Below are 19,323 nucleotides of genomic sequence, written 5' to 3'. Positions count from 1 at the left end.
GGGATTCAGCAATGCTGGAGAATCCTACAAAGCAAATATCTCTGTGCACATGATGGTTGGCTTTGTTCTGATCTCACAAATGAACCTGAGGGACTTCTGTAATATCAAGAAATGTAAGTGAAAAAATAATTAAATAATAACTGCATAGATTTTCAGTTCCCAGTGGGAATTACACTGAAAGTCGGGCAGAGTTAATGAAGAAAGATGAGCCATCATGACACTCCTGGGGCAGGAGGGAGCTGTAGTCCATGAGAAAGCTGCAGGAACTGGCAGGATGGGAACTGGAAAAGATAACAGTGAAGCAAAGACTGATGGAAAGAAAAACTAATCTTAAAAGGTTGTTTGGGAAAGCACAGAGCTCTGCAGAAACTGTTGCTCTCCCTCATATTGGGGACATACCAAGAGTTGAATGTCTCTGTGGTTTTGTGCTTACAAACTTGGATATTGCAATTCAGAACTTGGAAAAAAGTGTGATATTTCATGGTTTCATTCCCATAGCCAGGGAACAAACTCTTGATGCATCATTGTGCCTAGCTGTCTGTGTTGTCACAATGAAAGACAAGATCTGCACTATGAGAAATCCAAGAAAAGTGAATCTGCGGAATGAAGGGTGTGTGCACAAAGAGAGATGTGTGTCTAAGCAGGGCTACATATATATAAAACATCATCTGTGTCTGTACAAATCTAATTTCACCATTTTCTAAAGATTTTATCTAAATTGGAATTGGATTTTATTTTCCTTTGCCCTAAATATCAAAGCTGTTGTTTGTTTGGTCATACAGATCCTTCAACACACTGGCTGGCAGTACCCCTGTGTGCTTCACAGAAATGTCATTCTGCTTCTCTACATGATGCAGATTGTCAGGTTTGGTAAAGTTTCTTGGGAATCTTTGGGCTTCGTTGTGCCCTGTAACCATCTTTTGATGCTTGGTGTTTCCTAACTAACTCTCTGCAATAAAACATCCTGGTTTGTGGACTTGCCAGCACATGGCTCCCCTCCCTCTGTTTTCTTTGTCAGAGAGAAATGCAGTTAGTTTTTAAAATTTTTTTTCTGGATACAGAGTGATCCCTGCATCTGCACTGTTTGAGCAGAAATTTGCTTTTCCCTAATTCTTTACAAGAATAACTATTCCTTCCTTAGATTCCCAGTAAACAGTAAATCTTTAGTCAGCTACAGTTAAAAGTGTTGAGGTGAGCACTGTCCAGGAATGCATGGGAAGTGTGGCCCTGAACATGTGCATGAGTCCAAGTATGCTCAGTGTAAAATTCTTCATGGATGTTTCTTAAGCAAACTGAAGAAAAGCAGAAAAAAGTTTTAATGAGATATATTTCCTAACTATCTCTACTGCTATTTCTGTACTTCCAGAAGTAGCTGGAATTTGGCTCAGCAGTGGGAATAGGTCTGGGATGAGCTCAGCTGATAAGAGCATTGTGCTGATAACACCAAGACTGTGGGTTTGATCCCTGTACGAGCCATTCATTTAAGATTTGGACTCAATGATCCTTGTGGGTCCCTTCCATCTCAGAAGATTCTGTGACTCTGTGACTGGCTACAATAGCTTCCTTTAATGCTCTGCATCTTCTAGGACTGACGGGGAGGTTGCTGCCAGTGCATTCCCAACACAGAGATAAAAAGGGTTTTTAACACCTTCTTTTCCCTTGTGCCTTTTCTGGTGAGAGGGCTGCTTAGAAGTGGCAGGATGGAATTTCAGAGGTATTGTGAAAGTATATGTCGGTGGTAGTGCAGAATCCCAAGGGAACTGGAGTGTGATTGTTGCTGTTGAAGAGCTCTGACCAGCTGGGATTTTTGGTTCTTGTTTTCCAGGTTTCTTTAATATCACTGGAGATGGCCTGGCTTGTACCCAGGAGCATGAGGTGCAGATGTGTATACACTGCTCAGTTTCCTTCCATGATTTACAAAGTCAGCATGCTCTTAACTGCATGGTGACACTGGATAATAAGACTCTTCTTTTTCATGTGTCATGTTCCAGGACATGTGCCTTCCCACAACTGTCATAGCATAAAAACACCTGAGTAAAGAAAAGAGGATTCACAAGAATTAAAAATAACATTAGAGGCAAAATCATTACTGCAAATGATCCAGGAAACACAAGTTGTAAGAAAATCTAGACTGAATTTTACCATCAGGCTCCTTGGGAAGAATGATTAGCAGTCTGTCTCATGCTAAGTGAGCCACATGGAATTTCTTGTAAGATAAATATTTCAGCATATATTCAGAATTTCAGCATGGATAAAACTTTTATAAGCATGTATTTTTAGGAGATCTGGGCGTTGTGTCAAAGCATGTGGATTAAATGATAGTTTTAATGTGATTTGGAATGAGGTTGTTTTGGAGCAAGGAATGGCTTGAAAGGGCTTCCATAAATCTTTCAAAAAAAGTAAGGATCCAAAACCTACACAGTGCTATTCTGAAGTTTCTTCTTTTTGAGAAATGCCTCTCAGAAGGTCATCAGACATGTATATTGCTGTCAGGCCACTCAAAGGCCATTTATACTTTGTAAATCCCATTCCATGTCCCCTCTGCTTGTGTTGATTTTTTTCCGCTGTTGAACAAAGTGATGGCAGACAATCTGAGAGACATAGTTAAGGTAGCACAGAGAAAACTCCTATTTGATACGTTGAATGTATTGTGAAATAAACTCTCCTGTCTTTGCTGGGAACTCGGTGATTTGGAAGAAATGTAGTTTTGGGCTTCAGTGTAGGTGACATACTTGCCAGAGCTCCAGAAGCATTTGGGCAACAATCTCAGGCACAGGGTGGGTTTATTGGGATGTCTGTAAAGGGCCAGGAGTTGGACTCAGTGATCCTGATGGGTTCCTTCCAGCTCAGGATATTCTGTTATTCTGATTCTATTTCCGTCTTGCACTGTCAAGTAAGTGAAAGAACTTACTGCTCCTGAGGTAAGCTGGAAGGTGATTGGGAAATATGGAAATTCCTCCAAGACAGCGAGCGCTTTCTCCACATTTCAGCCTTTTCCGGATTACTATCCCAAGTTTGTATTGTGGTGAGTGAAGGGATGTTGTATCTACATCTATGTATGACAGGAATGTCACATCAGTCTTCCCTAAATGTAACCTGGAGGTGCCAGGGAACAAATAGTGGGAGAATAGGAAGGGATTTGCAGGGTCCAGGGGTGGCTGTGTGCTCCACTGGTGTGTGGGAGCTGATGTAGCTGTCACTCAGCCAGCACCCATCAGCCAGGTGGGTGCTGTGAGCACAAGGGTGCCTTGGTCACATCTGGCAGGTCACATCGCAATGCTTGCCTTGTCAAATCCAGCACTGTGTGGGGCAGAAGTGTGGCAGGTCAGCTCCCCTGTGGGAAAGATTGAAGGGCTGAGTAGGTCTCTGGGCAGCTCCAGTGCACCAGTACTGCAAAAGCCCAATTCTGAAAGTAATCCCTTTTCAGAATCTTCCTAAACTTTTTATCACATTCAGGACATAGCCAGAGCCCTGGATAAGCGTCAGAGCTTTCAGGCTCACTCTGTCCTTTAGTGCTTTCTGAAAGGCTCTGTGCCATGGGAGCAGAACCCCAGCTGCTACTCTTCCCACAGGAGCAGGGGCTGTGATGGCCAGGGGGAATGGGAACGTGAGCTGAGGTGGGCTGGAGCTGGCTCTGGTGCTGCCAGTGTGCTCATGGAAGGAAAATAATGAGAAACACCCACAAAAGAGGGCAGGGAAGGAGTGGTATAGTAAGTAATGGAGTAGCTTCTAGCTCCAGCTGTTCTTGTAGTTGTGCTGCAACAGAACAATAGGTTTGGGAATATTGTCTCTGTGTGCCAGCTCCCCCCCTCTCAGATTTTCTGCTTTCTCACTTGGTTCCCAGACTTGCATGTCCACCCCTAAGAGAAGTGTCCTTCTTCGTCCCACTCCATGACTTACTCCATGACTCTGTTTCCAGGCATCAACATCTCCATCAGGAGAGAGGAGAGCAGAGTGTGTGCCTGCCCTCCTGCCAGAGGGAAGGCTGGTAACACTTGTATTCTGATTCTGGTTGCAGAGACCAAATTCCCTCCTGAAATGAGTGTACCTTAAAAAGACTGACCATGTAATCGATTCTGCTAAAAGACTCATAACTTTTGGATTAAGAGTATATCTGCGTCCCCATGATACAAGCCTTTTACCCTCATTCATGCTTGGGAAGGGATGCTGTGGACCATGTCTTGCAAGAAATCCCCTCTTTTTTTTTCTTTTCTTTTTTTTTTTTTTCCCCAGATGGCCTTGCACAGACTTATCATGGAATCTCAGAATCCCAGACTGGTTTGGGTTGGAAGGGACCTTAACGCCCATTCAGTGCCACCCCTGCTATGGGCTGGGACATCTTCCACTGTCCCAGGCTGCTCCAAGCTCCAGTATCCAGCCTGGCTTTGGACACTGCCAGGGATGCAGGGGCAGCCACAGCTTCTCTGGGCACCCTGTGCCAGGGCCTGCCCACCCTGCCAGGGAACAATTCTTTCCCAAGATCCCATCCATCCCTGCCCTCTGGCAGTGGGAAGCCATTCCCTGTGTCCTGTCCCTCCATCCCTTGTCCCCAGTCCCTCTCCAGCTCTCCTGAAGCCCCTGATAGGCAGTGGAAGGGGCTCTGAGGTCTGCCTGGAGCATTCTTGTCTCCAGAACACCCCCAGCTCTCCCAGCCTGGCTCCAGAGCAGAGGGGCTCCAGCCCTGGAGCATCTCTGTGGTTTTGTCTGGATGCACTCCCACAGCTCCATGTCGTTCCTCTTGAGGACCCTGGACCCGGGTGCCATATGCACTCCCAAAATTCATCTCATGTTTTGATTCAGAAATTCTTTTAAACAAAAGAACTGTTTTTAAAACTATTCAAAAGTTGTTCTAATTAATGGAAAGGGGGGAATTGTAGGCAAAATGCCTCCAAGAATCTTTTTGTTTGCAATTTCTATCACTTCTTTCTTAATCCAAGTGCAAGTAAGTAATGTCATTGAACAAGAGTGCTACCTTGACTATAATTTTTATATAAACCCTTAATTGTTCTAGGATGTAAACTGGGATCCAACATTTTATCAGCATTTAATGCAAAAATAGTTGTAGGCTTTTGTGATGTGAGGGATAAGTTGATCAAAATGACCCTTCTGTCCAAAATAGCAATTAATTTGAATTAAAGCATTGCATAGAAACACTTCTTACACTGATTTTTTTATTGTCGACTATTAAGGCATTTTGAGACTGAAAGAATTAATTTTGCCTTCTTTAGCTGTGATGATTGTCAAAATCATTACCTACAAATTATTTTACTATTTCATTTAATGAAAACCAGAATTGTTCTTTTTTTCCAAGACATTGCGAAGTTTCATCATTTAACTTCCTGCAGGACACAGGTTTTGTTTTTCACCATCTCAGCTCATTAGGCTTTAAATGTAAGAACTTTTCAAGTTAGAGAACCTGGTATTTATCCTTCCCAAAGTCTGTATCCAGAGCAACGTGCCAGCTCCTGCTTCATGGTTAGGGACTGACTTTCATGAGAATTTGATTAGTCTGTGTGTGAAACCCACTTTTCCCAGCTGGGAATCTTATGGTTGAGCTAAAGCCAGTCCTGAGCCACCTGTTGCTGGCTCTGGGGCCTGCGACGCAGTGATCAGATAGTTCTGATATTTCTGAATAAAAAGGTGCAAATGAATTTCCTTGGCAAACTCCTGAGTGTTGGGGACTGTTTCTTTTTATTCTTGTAGAGTATGGGAATGTCTCATTTTTGATTGGGACTTGTGCCAATATAAGAAACTGTATCAAGTTTCGTGGTGGCCAAGGTGGAAATTAACTGAAAGTACTATTTAAGAAAGCAAAGCAAAAATCCTACATTTGAAAAGAATTTATGATCCTCTCACAGCTGAATTTTAACAGAAATGAAATGCAGTTTTGTTTGAGCCAGCAAAGCACAGAAACATGACAGCACGTTTCAACATCTATTTTCTACACTGATGTAAGTGAAAACTGCTGATTGCCGTGTTTGTTCCAAGCAAGAACATGTCACAGTTGCCTTAAATTTTCTTGCAAACAATGAATCGCTACTGAGGGCACTGCTGGTACTTCTGCAGCTATTATCATATATTTAGACAAGCTCATTATCACCATTATGGATGTTAACACTCCGTCAGAGCTATCAGCCTACCCAGGAAACAAAGGGAAATAGGCAAGCATACGGAAGTTATTTTTATGGAGAGTAGTTTTAAAAAGCATTCATGCATATTGCACTGTTTGCATGCAGGTCCTGAGCCAGTGGGATGGAGCCACATGCTGAAGAGTGTATTTGCCTATGTGGGATAATTGCAGATAAGACAAAAGTAACCTATGAAAGGAAATTGTTCATTTCAGTGTCTTATCTCTGATCAGTTCTTGCTACTGGATCCTATCCAGTTTCTAAATTCATCATAATTATGTCATAAAAAAGTTCTTAGCTGTCACTGAGAAGTGGGTGAGCAGTGAAGGGAAGACTTTGCCATTTGACAGCAGCAGAGCTACATCTGCTGTAAGGCTGACACAGAGCTCATGTGTGTGCAGAGCTGCAGCTGCAAACCAGACATAGGGGAACATCCCTGTGGGCAGTCAGATTCAGTCACCCAGCCTGATCTACAAAAACCATGGCTGGGTTGTATAGTCAAACACTCAGCAAGGGAATGGGAAGGAGGGACCTATTCCCAGGAGAAACTTAGGGTGTTCGGGATGCATTTATGTAAATATGTCCTGGTTTTAACTTTTCCCTCTGTGTGATTGTGCCCCTTTTTTCTTTGGGGCACATCTGAGCCATTGGGCTGTATATTGAGCATCTCTCTGAGTTCTTCAGCAATTTTTAAGTTTGGTAAGAGACGTTCTTAGAAAGCAACCAGCCCCAAAGATCTGAAGCTAGGGGACTGATAACATTTTTTCAGGTCCCTGCTTCAGTTTGGAGAGAAAATAAATTTAAATGGATTCCTCCTTCTGCTTTTGTAGCACCTCTCTTGCTCCCTGTCTGCTTTGCTATTACTGCATAAACCAGATATTGTAGTTTGAGCAGCCAGCATGGCTGAGGCATTCAGCCTGTGGAGGGGCCTGGCAGCAACTGGGAATGCATGTGGAATAGAGTAACTTCCTCCCTCATGCACTGCCTAAAGCTGAGTATGGAGCTCTCCACCTTCCTTGGCGATTCCCAGGCAGCACCTGTGGAGGCTCCTTGGTCTGGAGGGATATGAGACCATCCTGCCAAGGGCCTGGTGCTGCGTGGTACAAACCCAGCTCTGACTCTCTGTGTCACCTTGGTTCCAGCCCATGTCCTTGTGCTGGAGGGGACAGAGCCAGCTTTCTCTCTGGTTTGTGTAACTTGGCTCCTGTGGCAGCCCTGCCTGGCTGTGGAGCTCACGAGGGGCTGTGGCAGCACTGCCAGCTCGAGCCTGAGCTCTGGTGAGTACAGCAGAAGCTTGGATTACAGCCATACAGAAGAGCCCTGCTGCTGGCACCCTGGCCCTGCTGGGGAAGCTGAGCTGCTTCTTCAGGATCCTCACTGGGCTCTTGGCAGTGCTGAGCAACCCAGTCCCTCCAGGCCTCTCTGACACAGCTCACACACCTTTGCAAGTGACCCAAGGGTGCAAAGAGCTGTAACTCCAGCTTGGCACTAAGAAAAACTTGAATTAAAAATGAATTTTCCAAACCCTGTAGAACTTGTAGACCTCTTTGTTCACTTGTTCACATCTGCTTTGGCCGCCTTACTTTATTTAATTTAGGGGCAACTGCAGAATTCAATTATGCAAGACACTACTATGGGAATTCATTCATCTCTGCCTCCTGATTTTTGGAACTCCCCTCAGCCTCCCAGGGGCTTCCAGACTGGTGAAATCTGCAGGGCACATTATGAAAATCTCATATGACAGGAAACCAGTGTGAAAATCAGGAAGCAAACTGGTCAGGATAAATATGCAGCTGTTTAAATGCTTCTTTGAGAGCAATTTCATAGTGCTGTGATTTCATTTTTGCCTGGAATTTTTCTGGAATGGTTTTCAACATCAAAAGCATAGCGAAACACATGGTTATCTCTTTTAATGGGAAGCCTCTACCCTTCAAAAGGAGGCTGAGTCTTCAGTAATCTCATTCTAAATAAGCATGTAATTATAGATTTCTATATTAAACCCTTTAACAAAAGCCCCCTTTTCCCTGAGAAGGCTACAGATCTGGGCTTTGGCATCTGTGGCTCAGTGACTGTGGGACAGCATTTTCAATTAACCTCAGAGCTGTCAGAAGAACTGGCTTCTTAAATTATTGCTGTCCCAGCTAGGACAAGTTTTTCCTGAGAAACTGAAGTGGTATCCCAAGTACTGCAGAAACGGTTTGCTTGTCTTAATCCAGACCTTTGGAAACAGTGACAAAATGTTAATTGAAGATATTTGTTTCCTCTCTGAACCAGAAGCAAGAGCAGCTTCATCTGAGAAATGTAAGAGATACTTGTGTAAAAGGAGGCAGAGTAAGTGCCATGTCATCACACTGCAGCTTTCATACACCCTACCTGAAATATGAACAAAAAGTCCCCTTATCCTCCACCTGATGCCACGACAGACAGTGTCACAGCCAGTTTCTGGGCTGGGTGGTCCATCATTGGCATGGCTACACTGAACACAGCCCGGGAGGCTCTGCTAAGCAGGCATTTATTGCAGTGTGCTCAAGTTTGAACTGTCCTGCACTGCACCTGGCTTTTGCTCATCTGCATCTCAGGGGTACCCAAAAATACCAGAAAAAGCATCAGCTATGCCCCTCAGGATAAATTGCTTTTTAATTGGGGTGTATTCAATTGTATGTCAAGTGTTTCATAACAGAATACTGCATTTTTGCAGGGAGGGAAAAATGTGATCAAAATCCTTAAACTTCCTAAGTTGTTGCATTTTGATGCAGTCATGCAGAGTTTAGTGTCTTGACCAGAATTGCTTTTTCCTGCATGCTGTATTTCTATTTTAATTATCCTAATGAAAGCTCTCCATGTTTTTATTTTGGTTTTACACTTTAAAAAGACAAGCCAGATATTCAACTGGTATAAAGTGATGTTTGGTGATTTACACCACTGGAATACTTTGCCCGTAGTGTGCTGATATAGGTAATTGTTGCTCTTCTGAATTTGAAGACTGTTTTTGAAAAAAACTTGGTAAAAATGACAAAGTAAGACTGAAAGGAGTTAAGGATTATCAAGGCCCAATTAAAGAGAAACTGGAGGGAGAGGCAAAACAACCCCAGAAGGATGACCACTGTTTCAGCGGCACGGACTCACAAGCAGCCCTCCTGGGGAGAGCTGTTAGTGAGCTTGAACACGCAGGGAAGGTCCTCGGCAACTGCAGGCTGTGAAGCTGTTTCGACGGGGTCTTGGTAGATGGCGGCAGTTCGAGAAAGGCAGCTCTTCCATTCCAGGTTCCAAGCGGTTTATTGGGATAATAATAAGGGGGGGAACTGGGGAGCGGGGGAGGGGAGAGGAGAACCAGAGGAGGATGTTAGCTCCATAGAGCCTGGAATCCAAGAGCCCCTTCTACCTCCTGCTGGGGTTTTTAATCCCTGGACTTGGGGGCGGTCCCGACTCACACCCAGTCGGGGGGGGTCACAGGGGCGGGGTCAGAGGAAGGGAGGACGCGTCGCAACACACTGTGACGAGCTCCCCACCGATCTGTACTGGCTTTTCCTCTGAGCATATCCCAGCAGAAGCTCCCACATAACTTCCTCTGATGTCTGCAGTCCATGGTGCTGGGCAGAGCTTGAAGCAAGAGCTCTCGTTGGGCTCATTGCTGGGGGAGCTGCAGCAGCGTAAGATCCCTTCACAGTTGCATGCAGAGGTGTGCCTGGATTTGGCTGAGGGCTCACATTACAGCTCCCGCTCAGTCTACAGTAGGGGATCCCAGGCAACAGAATGGGGAACCTGAAAATTCTGCCAAGTATGCATGGGAATCTTGGCCAGGCTGCTCCCCGCTCCATCTGTCACAGATTTCACCCCAGTCATTGTGCCTGGCTGCAGCCACTGGGTCTGCTCTGGGCTCCAGCAGGGAATGGGCTCTGGAAGGGAACAGGGACACAGCCTACAGTAGTGTCATGTGGCACTGCCTGGTCTGGGAAGTGGGTTGAAGGGAATATCGTGGTGGAAATTCATCCCAGCATCTTCTGTCCTCAGTAGATTCCTCTGTCCTAAGCTCCTCTGCCCCACTTCTGATTTTGTGTTCATCATTCCAGGGGTTTGCTATCAGGGTCAGGCACTTGGAAGGATGCCCAAGTTATCCAAGGTACAGGATAGGTGTGCGAGAGCTGCCATTTTGTTTCTCACAGTTCCTACAGCTTGCAGAAAACCTGCAGGAGTCCTGCAGGGCGGTTTGGGGAGTTGCCTGGCAGAGAGGCAGGGGCTTCACAACCCAGGGGCATTGGGAGGTGCAGCAGGGAGTGGCCTTTACACAGGTGTTAGGTGTTCTCCTGACACAGGCACATGGTCAGAGAGCAACCCTTTTAGCCTCCTGCACCTGATGTTTCATTAAACATTCCAGGTACTGCCCATGTCCTCTCTGAGCCAATGGTGCTTCTCTGGATAAGATGAACTTGGGCCAGGCTGTGTTAACCTGTACTGCACAGAGAATGGCTGGTGCATTTGCCTGCCCAGCCTGATGGTGAACAAAAGGCTTGTCTGCTGATTGTGATTTCCCTGAATCTGAAAGAAACACAGTAAATAAATTCCAAATGTATTTTGTGACACAGAAAACCCTAACTGAGTTAGAGGGGAGTGAGAAACCATGCATTTGTTTCATAGGCACCAAAACAGCTGCCCTGAGACCTGTTTTTTCCTCCCTCCCTCTCATCCTTGCCCAGGAAGTCCCTCAGTAACATGGTTTCAGTGTTACATTGTAAGCAACAGTTTTTCCCCAGAAATTATGGGTTGATTAGTTGTCGGAGAGGCTGCCAGGAAGTAACACACGCTCTCACAGAGATAATGGTGTTATTCGGTTTATTTCTTCTAAGACAGGCATTATTATAGAAAACAGGTACAGGTTCACGCGACAAACCGGCACTTATGATTGGCTATTTGGTCTATGTGCACATCTATCTTAGCTTTCTGATTCGCTGTGGTCTTTAGGCACATTTCACTTGGCTCAGCTAAAGTTTTGCCAGCATAAGCTGAATTACTGACTGTGTGATTCTTTCTCTATTTTGCTTATTTCCTCTACATTGGATACAATTCCAGTTCTCTTTTCTATCTCTTGGGAAGAACATCTCAAAGTTATGGACAATAGCATCTTAGAGTTTAGAATAATAGCTGGTTTGTGCATGCTGCATCTTCTGCACGCACACCTCGCCAATATGGCTTCGTTCTGCTAACCATTTTTCAGCAAGTAAATCAACTAAAGGTGGGATTAAGACTACTTGGCAGTTCCACTGATGTTTATGTATTATTTTGAGTTAGTGTAAACCTTGATTAATTTTACGACATTGAATAAAAAAAATCTAAGTATAGTAAGTTAACTGTGACTGATTTGATTTGGAGATGTTAAGGTTTTGAAAAAAATCAATGGATAGAATATATGGTAGGGTCATAAAAGCCATTTCACTCAGTTATTCTGGGCTTTCTCTCAAAGCTCATGCTGCATCATCTGTGTTTAGACAAGGAGATGATGGTGCTCCTTTTTCCTCCCTGCACTCTCCTCTGCTTGGAAGCTGAAATCAGTGTGCTTTTGTGAGCACTATGGTGGTTGGAGCTGCACCTATGCCTGGCTCCATATGGACAAAGCATGGGAACAGGCAGTGTATTTATTTTGTGAAAGACACACCAGCAATCTAGGGCTTGGAGTCTTTGCAGGAGACAGCTGGGGCTTCTTTTCTATCTTTTCCCTCTATGTGTGGAAAAAAAAATCTACTCCCAAGGTTTTCCTCTTTTGAAGAAGGAAATTTTCATTGAGTATATAAATTCAAAGGGAATTCCTCCATTGACTGAAATGTTTACAGCCTAATTGCTGGAAGAATTTGAAGGAGCAGCTCAGTTGTGGATGGGGCAGAGGACTTCAGTGGAAGTGGGATTAAGGCATTTTTGTTAGATGGTCCAGCAGCCCCCAGCAGTTCAGTGAGCAGGGAAGGGCAGTTTCAGCACTGAAGCACAATGAAGGCTGGCTGCTGTGTACAGGTACTGAGCAATTAGAGTGCAGGTTGTTACTGACAGAAACCAATGAATTTTCATTGCTTTCATATTTTGCTTTCACTGAGGGACAATCACAATATTTAACGTATTTCTAGGAGATCTATCATTGAAGCTTATGTCTTTATGCTTCTTGTTATTGTCAATAGACCTCTAGGTGGGGGTTTGATGAAGGCATCTGCAGTGGGGTGGAGGTGTTACAGGGGAAAATGGGTGTAAGGAGAGAAAGGAGAATACAGCTGAGGGATTAGATGGTTTCTTGGAGCTGGGAGCAGGCTTTGGGAAGGGGTTGAGCCTCAGGCCACCCAGCAAATGAGCTGGTGTCCTAATAATAAGACGCAGGACAACAGAGGGGACTTCAGGAATATAATCCCAAAACTGTGTTGTCGTAAAGTTGCTTCCTGTGTTCGAACCTTCAGAAGAGGCGAGGATAAACACACAGGTGAGTGCATCCCAAAGGACCCTGATCTGTAGAATGGATGCTGGTGCTAAGGATATGATGTGATGCAAAACTGGCTACCCTTGCTCGGGAGAGGGGGGCGGAATAGCGGGAGGGAATTATTGAGACAGTGAGTGATGGAAACACCAGGACAGGATATTCTCAGCGGCCTTCCAAAATTCATGTGGTCATCATACTAAATAATGGTGTGTTTTTGTGCAATGATAAATCCCACTCTTCTGAATGCTGTGCTTGCATCACTGGTTTATTTGTTACGAGTCATATCAATGACCCGTCTTTCATAATTAAGTTGACATGCTCTTCAGTGCTCTTGGCAAGTGTTACTCAAAATAATGCAATCTAATATAGCATATCTTGATCTCCAGGGCTGAAATTTGACTGCTAATGCTCTTCCAGTGATCTCCTCGAGTCTTTTCCAGATGTAATAGTGACTGGAGGTAAAATGCCGTGGGAAGAAAGGAATCGCAGGGTGTTGGTTGGGAATAGCTCTGTATTTGTGTAGTTAGGGTCCCAGCTTATAGCTCTAGTTTGTTTCTTCTCTTTCCAGCCAAAAATTGCAGCAGATTGTTGGAGATAAAATAATGACAAGGTAGTAAAATCCCAGCGAAATAATTGGAGAGGGGTATTTTGTCGTTAACAAATAATGTAGCATATAGCTACAAACCTCCTCATGTTCAGCAGGGAGAAATAAAAAGAACACAAAAAGTAAAAGGGATCATTAATTGAGTGAGAAAAAACAAAAGCGTTCACAAACACTGCAGGGGAGGAAAGAATAGAAAGTTAGGGAAAGGAAAATAATTACATGAGAAATCTACAGAAAAAGTTTTGGGCTGTGTCAGATCAGTCCCAGACCTATTCATGTTTCCTGAAGAAATCCCAATCCCACAGAGAGAGAAACATGAACACAGGGCTGCTCCCAGCAGCCCTCTGAAGAGATGTGTTTTTCACTAAGCTGCTGCTCTAATACCCAAAGGAGCTGAATTCAGTTTCTGACCTCTTAAAATTTCCCAGGTCACCTTGAGCCAAGGCTTGAATCCCACTTGTCTGAGGGTTTAATGACACACCCCAGTGCAGAAGGAGCTGTGAGTGGATTGATGGTGAGCAGTGGCTGGGAATTTTTTAGGAGTTTGTTTGTGTGGCAGGAGCAGGCCCGTGAGCCTTGGGCTCCCCAGTGACAGACTCCTGGCCTGGTGCAGCCGGGACATTGCTGCTCTTGGCCTTCTTCCCTGCCAGACCTATTAACTACACAGTGATCAGCCATGCTGCTAATTAGGGGCTGGCTGGCTGGGCAGTTTGGGCTGGTGACAGCCAAGGCAACAGAGCTCACTGGAAGGCTTGTCCCCAGGGAGAGAGGGGAGCTGTGTCCTGCCCTGTGCCTCCCTCTTCCCCCTGGCTATTGTCCTCTGTGTTGCACTGGCCCCCAGCTCCCTTCACCCTTCCATGAGCCAGTTTTCAATGACATACTAGAAAATTATTTGCCTTTTTTTCTTCCTCTTTTGCCTGATTGCTGTTTTCCATCATGTTAGTGCATCCAGGCAGGGCTTTGCTCTGAGCCAGCAGAAGGTAGCAGCAGCAGCAATCAGGCAGGAGGAGAGTCTGGGAAGGCGGGGGCATCCTTTTTGGCAGCAAAGCTGATACATCTTCTCATCGTGTCCTGTGGAGCCATACTCTGCCAATCATACAATTAAATGGTTCTGCTAGGAAGGGTGTAGATGAAAGGCAGAAGAGCAACACTGGGAGCCAGAGCAAAATAAGATAAAATGCTGTCCTGGAAGCAGTCCAGCTCTGTGCTGTGTAAACTTCATTCTTTGCAAGCCTGGTATAACCTTCTTGGTGCATGAATAATGAATTTCTTGCCATTTTGACAGTCTGTCCCAGATTTGGCTCACTTCACAGCAGCTAACTAGAAGTCAAACCTCTAGTGCCAAGGTTGTTCTATTGGCTTCCTTTAGAGATGGAAAAAAGGGTCAGGCACACCTAGGCAGTGATTTATGCAGCCTGGCTGGAGATGGAGTTTGTCCCTGTCTGGAGGTACCAGAAGAGCCAGGCCATTGCCCTTGCTCAGTGACAGGCTCCTCTCATTTAATGAGGCTCCTCTTGTGTCCAACTGAGATGACCATCAGCTGGGCTCTTTCACTTGGAGAGAAATTGCCAGGCATGATGCTCATCATACCCAACCCCTGGTGAAGGCTGAAGTGCCTCTTCTCTCCCAGGGAGGACCAAGGCTCCTGCCCCTGGCACCAAGTTGCTCAGAAACTTGTTCAGGAACTCGTCATCTCTCTTGGCAGGGGAAAGCAGTCCTCCCACATGGATGAATCACACTTTGAGGGAGTGATGATGGGTAAGGTCTGGTGTTATTCTGGGTACTCCAGGGAGTGTTGGTGTCCTGGAATGCCTGTGTCACGAATTCCAGCCTTATGTGGGTGTCTCAGAAATCAAAAGGACATAGACCACACATGTGCTGAGGCTGGGGAGGCACCTGTGTCCCTCCTGAGGCAGCTTCAATCTGATGAAATGGGTTACCTCCCCTTTGTGTGGAGTAAGGACCAGGGAGGGTATTCTCCATGCTCTGGTGTGGGGCTTTTTCTCACAGGGTTGGTCTTGTCTGTTCTGGGACACTCCTGCCCCCTTCCTTCCCTGATGTGTTCCCAAAAGGGAGGATGCTGTGGGGTGGGGCTGTCCTGCTGGGAAGAGCAGGGAGTGGCCCGAGGACAGAACTTTGTCCCCGTTAGGGGCTGGTGGTGTCCTTGGCAAGCACAAGTGGTGGAGTTTGGGCTACGGCTGAATGGGTCACATTTGATAAGGAAAAGATTAAAGTTTTGGTTATAAGTTTTATCTCCATGCCACTTCAAATTGCAAATGTACTTTTCTGTAATGATTTTTTTTTAAGATGGCCTCACTACTCCAGGGATCTCCTAATTATCTGAGTATATTTTAACCAAATCCATCCCCAGGTTGGCTGGTGCAAGAGTTCACAACAGAAAAGGTAATGAGGGTGTAAGTGGAGAGTTGAAATATCTGCATGGGAAATCCAGATGCAATTGAGTTCTCAACAGTATACAGGTTGTTATTAATTCTGGCACGTGAGCAATGACCTGACCTGCTGTAGGGTAAAGTCCTAAATTATAAACTGTTACCAGAATGCTCTAAAAGCTCAGTGTTCATAGCACACAGACAACTTACTATGAGGGGGAGATACTGCCAAATGGAAAGTGGAAATAAAAATGGGCAGGAGGGGAGGGCAGGAAATGTGGATAAAATTAGGAACTTAAAGCAATGCAAACCAAACCTTTGGTTACAAGACAGGGAATTTCTGAGATACCCCACGGGAAACAACTCTTTTAGGCCATGATTTGGATACCAGCTAAGTTAGTTCTAGCTTTTATTTTGACAGTGGATATGATGTTAAAATGTTTTAGGGTTTGAATTAGATTTAAAATTTAATTGTGTACAAGATTCAGAATACAACAAATGGTAAATAATTCTAGTTGGTATGAGGCATTATCAAGGCTGAAAATCATTTAGAAAGCAAGTCTTTCATTCTCAGATTATTTCCCTGAAAACCAAAGAGTGAACCTGGCAAGACTTGTTATGAGAAAACAGAAAATTACCAGGAGGCATTAGTACAGTTGATGTGAGTAAATAATTCAGTTTGCATTTTGGGGATATCATATTCTTGATTGAACTATTGGAGCTTGAGATATTCCGGCCTTTCATATGTATATTTGCATGTGTCATTCTGTTGTTGCAGATAAACAAGCATGGAGTTCTTTGCATGTACAATAATGTTGTTATCAGTTCTGTGATAAGACCAAATGAAAGCACTTTCTTTCTTCCCTCCTGATGTGGCTTGGCAGCCAAAACATCCTTGGGTTTAGCAAACCTGAAAATAGTTTCCTGCAATTTTGTGCAAAGGAAAAGGAGAGATGAAGGTTAAAGGATGAAATGAACTTTCTGGTGTGAGGGGTTAGCAAAATCCCCAGGTCCAGCTGTGGAGGGGAGGAGAAAAGAGGAGTTGGTTTATCAAGTGTTGGTAACTGATGCTCAGATTCCAGCAGAAAGAGTAATCTCCATGTGCTTGTCAAGTGCTGTGCTGCTGCAGAGCCCTTTAGGCATTCATCTGAAATTTCCTTGCAGGGCAGTACAGAAATCTTGACCTGAAAAAGCAGCCAGAGTTTCCAATGCTCAGTGCTGGATTGTTCATAAGTGTGATGGAGATCAGGATTTGTAGGATTCAGGCTGGGTGCAGATACCTCTGAAGGTTATAAAATCAATCTGATAAGGACAGTCCCCACATGAGAAGCCAGGTATTAAGAAGAACATGAGTAGATAAAACACCTTTTTTCAGCATATGTGAGATGCTAGCAAGGATGCCAACATCTTTGCTAATCCTCCTGCCCTTACTTTTGGCTATACAACTTCCTCTGTCTCCCTTACTTTTATCCTGGTTTAGATAAAGATTGAGATTTATATTAAAAATATATCTGTTTCCAGTGCTCAGTGTAGGGAATAACTTTTTTTTTTTTTTTTAATTTTCTGGGTTTTTTTTTCATTTTGAGCCCCTGGCAAAAATTCTGGAAATGCAAAGATCAGGTTGGATGACCAACTTTGAAATCTTAAGCACTGAAAAGAGATCCTAGGAACAGGGAGAAGTAGATGGAACCGAGGCACAAGACTTAAATTAAGCAGATATTGACTTCACTGAAATGAACATCAAGTTTTATTGATCTGAGAGATAAATATTGGCTGAAACATCCTCATGAGTTTCCTAACCTGTCCAGTTGTTTTCCCCTGATACAGGTTTCCTTCTTTTCCCTTGTCCCTTCCCAGAGAATAATATCTTACCTCAACTGCTCTGAACTTGTGTTGTTTTTGCAGAGCCAGCGTTGCTTTCCAGCTCGCTGTTGTAAACATCAGAGACAGGAAAAATGGCTGTGACTTTTTAAATCAATAAACCCCTATGCCCAAACAGCTATTAACAAACTAAAAAGGTGCTTGGAAATCCAAACAACCTCTTATAAAGAAATAACAAAAGGCTCTGCAGCACAGTGAAGTTCTTGGCTCCCCTTACAGAGAAAATCTTTCACAAAAAATGTGAAACTGCACTTTAACAAAGTGGTGATTTTTGAGGGAAAAATTATTACCTCATTCCTCATGCTGTCTAAAATATTTTATTGAAAGATTATTACTTTAATGTAAATGCCAGCTTACAAGGGCACAGAAGCTCTTCAGGTAGTGGAGAAAGGAAAATTTGGAGTGAAGGAGCAAAGTAGACAATATGGACCAATAGTGAAACAATTACTTTTGGACTATAGGGGTGGGTAAACTTTAACTCCATGTTAAAGTGATTAAAATTCAAACATTTCAAACCTCAAAGAGCAGCTACATGATTGCAGCATGTTCATCTGGGCAAGTGCAGGCTCTAGGTGAGGAAAGAGGACTTTTGCTATGGATCTTATGGGTAATTTAGGTAATAGGAAATATTTAGAAATGCACAAAATGCTGAAATAGCTTTTGGGATTTTATAGTGCTTAAGGTTCTGCATGCTGCATGTGGAAGACTGCCCAGGAGGGGAAATGAGTGAGGATCATATGGTAACACAAATGGAAGGAGGAAGAGACAAATGGCTACAAATTGTCTGCCGGCAAGTTCTTGTCTTTTGAAACACTAAATCATTTTGTTTCCCACTGAAAAAAAACTTCACATTGGATTTAAGCAATCATGAAATGTGGAGACAATGAGCCCTCACTGACTTGCTCTCTGTGGATCAGAGGTAACTCTGATCCTTGTCTGTCTGAAATTGTCAGGCTGTACAGCTAAGGAGAAAACCCAAGTGGAATTTAGACCTGCATTATGGTAACTTAGAGAGAATTCACATTGACCTCGTTCTTAAATTGCTTATTAGTTTATTTCACCCTGAGGAAGTGAAGAGAAATGGCCCAGAGGGAAAGGAAAGCAAGCTCCCATCAGCAGCAGATTACCACTGGAAGAGTGAGTTTGGGTTCATTGGTTCTTTCAGCTTGAAAGATAAGTTTTGAGTGGAAAGTCCAGAACAAAAGAATCACCTGAATGTGGGGTAAAAGTGCCTGCCACCCAGAAAAATCAAACAGTGGGTTTGGAAAGAGCTTGAGATGGAAGGGCCCAGTGGGGTGCCAGAGAAACTCTGTCCATCAGGAAGAAAGGAATAGATGTGTTTTTAATGGCTGTGCAGCAATCTGTACAGAGTGTTTGCTTTTTGAAAACCTGTGATTGTTCAGGAAGAGAAATTGTGAGAGAAATAAACATCCTGCTTTCAAATTTTATGTCAGATTTCCTTCATGGTTTTCCTCATCAGAATCCCCCCAATTACCAATTGCTGTCATTCAGTGCTGTAGTCATCCCTGATGTGAAAGCCCCACAACACTTTCCTTTTAATGTCATTTTGTCAGAAACGTTTTCTTTGTGTGTGGGGAAAGAAAGCTGCTTTGTTGTATTTTCCCAGAGAGTGTCCAGTGTGTTCCTGTGCTTACCATGTGCACTTTTTCTGGTATAATTATTGTGATGATGCACAACCCTGTGTGTTCTTGTGGAAAAGGTTTATCAAAAGATGCTATTGAAGCAAAGGAAAGGAATCCCATTTAAAACTCACTGACATTTTACAGGCAGTTTTTCTGTTTGATTGGCATGTTTAATGTCCCCAGCTATGGCGTTAGCCTTGTAAACAAGAAGCCTGCATTAACAGAA

General features: G+C 44.0%; 1 long non-coding RNA gene across 1 annotated transcript; it reads left to right on the top strand.

The window, feature by feature from the left end:
• Positions 1-2,074, top strand: LOC146435694 (uncharacterized). Its single transcript, XR_014853095.1, has 3 exons — positions 1-113; positions 1,826-1,875; positions 1,992-2,074. It is a non-coding gene; the product is annotated as an uncharacterized LOC146435694 (long non-coding RNA).
• The last annotated feature ends 17,249 nt before the right edge of the window (positions 2,075-19,323 follow it).

This window comes from Lichenostomus cassidix, chromosome 6 (assembly GCF_008360975.1).
Source record: "Lichenostomus cassidix isolate B80296 chromosome 6, HeHo_3.0, whole genome shotgun sequence".
NCBI classification, from domain to species: Eukaryota; Metazoa; Chordata; class Aves; order Passeriformes; family Meliphagidae; genus Lichenostomus; species Lichenostomus cassidix.
Note: the sequence above shows the minus strand (reverse complement) of the source record. Positions and strands in the feature narration are given on the sequence as shown.